Raw genomic sequence first — 6,001 nt, forward strand, 5'->3', positions numbered from 1 at the left:
CGTTTCGTTGCGTTCAACGCAGACTTTAATCGGGTCTTCTGCTACTCGCATTTTCATTGGTACGGACAAATCCAGGGAACTAATCAGAACACAGGGACAGTGGCGGTAAAATTTGAAAGATACTACAATTTTGTGTCTTAGGTTGGTGGGGGTAATCCGAGATGTCTGCACTAGAGTTCTTAAATTCTCGAGAATTTAAGTTCAGGTTATATAACCGAGAATATGCCAGAATTTACGAGAATTTAAAAGAATTCAAGAGAATTTATGATTTTTAACATAATTTTTGTTGTTCACGTTATGTCAACGGTTCAAAGATAATCTTTGAACGGTTGAATATATTTGAATATATTTGAAACTATACCCTTTCTAATGTAAAGCTTATAAAATGAAACAATTTTATTTTAGATATAAGAATCGAAATTTTTAATGATTGAAGATTATAGGAAAATTTCGAAAATAGAATAGGTTCAAAACGTTAAAAATGGAATATTTTCCGTATAAAATTTGGAAATATCGATCACTTAAAATTCAAAGGAATTAAAACTGTATTATTTCTAATTAAAAACGTTCTAAATTGAAAAATTTCAGATTACAGTTTTTTTTAAACGAGCAATTTTATAAGAAAGGAATTGAAAATGTATCATTTTTAATTCAAAGCCTTGACAATTTAAAAATCTGATTTTTAATTGATGAATCTCGAATCTGAATAGTTTTGGGAAGAAAGTTCTGAAAATAGGACAAGTTAAAAACTTAAAAAATGTAATATTTTAAGATTGGAATTTTCAAAATTTGCAACTTTCTTCTTAAGATTAGCCTTTCAGTTATAAATTTGATTATTTAGTTGCAAATTTAATAATTTTCTTTGAATGACATCTAATTTGGTTGCACGTTTTTTACTATTCTTATTTTCGTGTTAGAAGGTAAACTGAAAACTTCTTTGAATGAAAAATCAGCAATTTGTTAAGTCATAATTTTTGGTTGAGAATTCGACTGTTCGAATGCAATATTCGGTGTTGAAAAAACAACTGAAATAATTTCTAGATGAAAATTAAACTATTTTTCAAATTTTATTTTGTTTTTATTTAATTAAAATTTTATCTGTTTTAAGTCAAATATCATCTTTTTAGTTAAAGATGCAACTGTTTGGTTGGAAATAAAACTCTTATACGATTTCTTTTCTTTTTTGACTAATTCATAGAAAATGTACTTTTTGTTTGAAATTTTTGTTTTGGTGTTGAAAAATGAACTGAAATCTTTTCTGAATAAAGTTCTACTTGAAAAAGAAATTTGTCATTTTTTATTACAAATTCATCTGTTTTAGTACCAAATTTAATTTTGTTGGGATAAAAATGGAACTATTGGGTAGAGAATTCAACTCTTTTTTTTAAATGCATACTTTATGATTGAAAAAATTCGTCTTTTTAGAATAAAAATTTAATTTTTTCGTAGAAGCTGATTTTTTTGTTAAAAAACTCAATTTCCGCCCTTGCACTCAACTAGAATTTTTTATGGATGAAAACCAAACTTTTGTTTGTAATTAAACATTCTTCTGCATCAAGAGATATTTCATCTTTTTTTTTGTTGATAAAAATGAAACTATTTGTTAGAGAATTCCAGAATTATATTAAAAAGTCATACTTTTTGGTTAAAAATTCGTCTTTTTGGATAAAAGATTCAATTTTTTCGTAGAAACTTATTTTGTTATTGTTTGAAAATTCATATTTTGATCGTGACAAGTCAACTGAAATCTTTCGAAAAAGAACATTTAACTTTTTTTGTTCAAAATGTATCTTCTTGATTTAAAACTTCATCTGTTTCTAGAAGAACTTTAATTCTTCTTTAAAAATAAAAATGCGACTTTTTGATTAAAATCATTCTTCTTTGCTTGAGTATTCAACTAATTTGTTTGTTTAATTATTTTGTTGAAAATTAATCCTTTTTTAACAGAAAATGTACCTTTTTCATTTTTTAAAATTGGTCTTTTTTAGTTGAAAATTCGCCTTCTTTGGTCAAAGTATAATTTTTGAGTTTGAAATTTCATTTTTGTTGGGTAAATATGCATCAGTTTCGTGGAAAATGAATTTTTTGTTGAAAAGTCGTATTTTATTTTTGACTTAAAGGTTCAATAATTTAGGTAAACTTTTAGTTATTCTTTTCGTGAAAAATCTTTATTTTTTGGAAATTCGTCTTTTTGGTTTCAAAATTCTTTTCTTTTATTTTATCAATTTAATTTTTTTTTTAATTAAAATATAAGCAGGTTTAGCGGCGACATAACCTATTATATGCATTCAGATTCATCTGGAACCAAAAAATGCAATTTTCTATCAATGAAAATAAGTTCTTAAATTCTTTTAAATTCTCAGAGAATTTATTTCTCGGTTATATTCTCGGTAATATTCTCATTCTCATTACCGTTCTCAAAGTAATATAACCGGCTCAGAACTCTAGTCTGTACTTCGAATCATAAACAACAATACAAATTGCATGCGACAAACTTTATTAGGGTACCTTTTCACGGAGGCCTGTTTTGAATTAATCCTGGAATTAATATTTTTTATAGGATTCATTTCTACCTACTTTGTTGGTTTATGGAAAATTTGATTGGTTGAGAACCTAGACACGAACTCGATGTGTCAAATTAATGCTAATTTGACACATCGAGTTCGTATCTAGGTTATCAATTAATCAAATTTGCCCTAAACCAACAAAATAGCTAGAAATGAATCCTTTGAAAAAAATCTGCCAGAAAGTTAGAACACACCTAGGGCGCGTGACTGTTGGTTCTCGCGCTTCGCGCTCGGTCCTTGTAGTTATCCCACATTTGTGCGCAAGCCTATTAAAATTAAAGGTCAAAGCATCGACAACTGTCATTTGGTGATTGTAAATTCTCTGTTGTTAAAGCTCCTTCGGATTTAAGGAACACATTATCATCACGTAGCTCATGCTTCACTATTGATTACATCGGAAATGCGAACTTTTCTACATTATGTTCAACTCTATTATATCAAATGTATATTATATTTATTTCTGTACCTTGGTCTGCGGCTGCTTATTCAGATAGTGCAAAAAAAAACACAAATCTTATTTTTATTCAATACTTTAATATTCACTTCTTATTTTATATTAAATTATATTCTTAGCCACCCAGAAAAATGTATATCATTTCAAGAAATGTATACTATTAGTATTCACAATATGCCTTAGTATAGCCAGGAAAGTATTTTCCTTATCTTATTTTTATCATTGAAAAAATCCACATTCTATTAAAATTAAAATTATTATTAAATATTTTATTGCAACTTGTGTTGTTTTTCCATAAATTTAATTCGTTTATATTCAATGTAGATGTAATTTAGGCGAAAAATGTTGTTAAAAAAACGTTATTAAATTTTGTGTTGTTTTTCCAAAAAGTTTATTTTTTATTTTTAATATATTTTTATAACCATATTTTATAATAAACTTGTAGATAGTTTTTGGATAAACATATTTCGTCTCTTGTGTATGTAGTTTTTTTTCAAAAAATTTATTTTTAAATTTTGTTACGATTGAAAGAAAATCTACTCGTTCTATCTAAAAAAGATTAATGACAAAAAAAACTATGGTGTCCTATCAAAAATTATTCATGAGAAATTTGAATGTGTTTTAGCTATTTTTTGAAGGAGCAACTTTTGTCTATTCATTTTTTTTCATAGCTTGTGTCATTTGTCCAAAAACTTTTATTTTTTCATGTTTCTTACGACTAAAAAAAACTACACGTCCTATCGAAAGGTGATTAAAAACAAATTTGTAGATCTTTTCACGGCGCGCAATTTTACTCATCTAATTCTTTTTTTTCGTATCTTTCATAGTTTGCCCGTGAAATGGAATTTTGTATTTTTCATTATTTTTTGTATGATCAAAATTTGAATTTGAAACTTTTCTACAAAATTCAAAAAGTTATCATGATAATCTTTTGGGGCTTACCAAAATCTTAGGGTACCTTTTCACGGGGTCCTGTTTTGAATTAATCGTGGAGTTAATCAATTTCATAGGATTCATTTCTAGCTAATTTGTTGGTTTATGGTAAATTTGATTGGTTAATAACCTAGATACAAACTCGATGTGTCAAATAATTCATCAGTTTATTCAAATTCGACCTCCGTGAAAAGGTACCCTAACCCAAAACAGATCTCCGTAAAAAGGTACCCTTAGTAATGGAAAGTGACCGATAATACCAAGTAATTCCACAAATTTACCGGTAATTACCAGCAATCGTGGTAAACAGCGGTAATTCTTTAATTTCTTACACAAAAAAAGGGTTTTAGAATCAAATATTTTATTTAAATATTAAATTAGATTAATTGCATTAAGTTTGAAGAGCAGCAGTCGCTAAAGCTCTTGAAACTGTGAAATTTTGGGCAGGGAATTCAAATTTCTATCAGGGAAATTTATTTTAACTACTGAATGAATAAGACTAAAGTTAACGTTTTTGTGTATAAATAAGTGATATTATCTAATATTTTTCACCTTTTCTAAAATTTTTCACTCTTCATTGATAAAAATTGCATCTGAATTACATAAACATTTATCCTGCACGATATAAAAATTTTCTGCTACAGTATTTACCTTTAAAGTTGAAGAAATATAAAGGGGATAAAATGATAAATAAACTTGTTTGCTTTATGCCTGTGTGCTGAATTAACAGGTGAATATTTAAATAATTAAATTATACTTGTTAGGAAAATCTTAGTGAAAGCATATACTTAACAAAATAAAAATCGTAAGTGCGTTGTTATGAAACAGTTTTTGCAACATGTGTCCAAAAAGTTTATTGTTTTATTTTTTATATATTTTTATAACAAGAGTTTATAAGAAATGAGTAGACCTTTTTTAGTGCAACAACTTTTGTCTTTTAATTTTTTTTTTTTTCGTATCTTTGCCGTTTTTTCAAAAATTATTATTTTTAATTTTTACTCTTATTTTTAAAGTTTAAAAGAAAATGGATTCGTCCTATCTCAAAATTAATAATAACAGATTTATAGATCCTTTTTAAGTGAACAACTTTTTCATAGTAATTTTTTGTCTTACCTTCAGTCACTTTTCAAACAATTTAACTTCATTTTATTATTTTTATTGTTACTTTTTACGATTAAAACAAAAACTACGATCCGATCAAAAAATTGTGGGTGACAAGTTTCCAGCTCTTTTTCCAGCATACAACTTTGACCTTTTTCTCTCGTTGCTTGTCCAAAATTTTAATTTAAAAAATAATAAATGCTGTTTTTTACGAAGAAGACAACAACTAAGTTACCTATAAAAAATTGGTTCATAATAAATTTAAAAACTTTTTTGGATGCACAATTTTTATTTCTGTTTTTTTTTCGTATCTCGTATAGTTTACAGCAAAATAAAATTTTTAATTAATATTTATTGTGCAATCCAAACTTTAATTTTCAAGTTTTCAATAAAAATTAAAAAGTTCTCATGAAAAACTTGTAGGGTTTTTGAAAAGAAACGTTTTCCTTCATGATAAATAAATAATGCTTGGAAAATGCATCAAAGGTAATTTATTAATCCTAAAATCGAATTTTGGAGGTACAAGTGAAAAAATAATGTGATATTCTTGCAAAAAACGTTATTAATTCTGTCTTCAGAAAAAACAATATTCCTAATTCATTTTTGATCATTTTAGTGATTTTAATTTAAGTGACATCGTCAAAAACAAAAAAATGAATTTCATTTAGAAACTTCAAAGGGGCGAGATAAATCATTGTGATAAGAAAATGTATTTTTTTCTTTGAACTCCGAATTCGTTACGTCTTTTTCATTATTATTTGAATTAATTTTTATCTGTCATTCCAAAACCTTATTTTACGATTAAAAAATTACTTTTCATGCATTTTCGAATCATTATTTATTATAAATATGAAATTGAATATTTACACAATTCAAAATCAGCGCGTTAACAGTAACCAATCTGTGAGAACCTGCTCCAGGTAAGCGCAGTGCAAAAAGTTCCCAA

This window comes from Belonocnema kinseyi, chromosome 1 (genome assembly GCF_010883055.1).
Source record: "Belonocnema kinseyi isolate 2016_QV_RU_SX_M_011 chromosome 1, B_treatae_v1, whole genome shotgun sequence".
Taxonomy (NCBI): Eukaryota; Metazoa; Arthropoda; class Insecta; order Hymenoptera; family Cynipidae; genus Belonocnema; species Belonocnema kinseyi.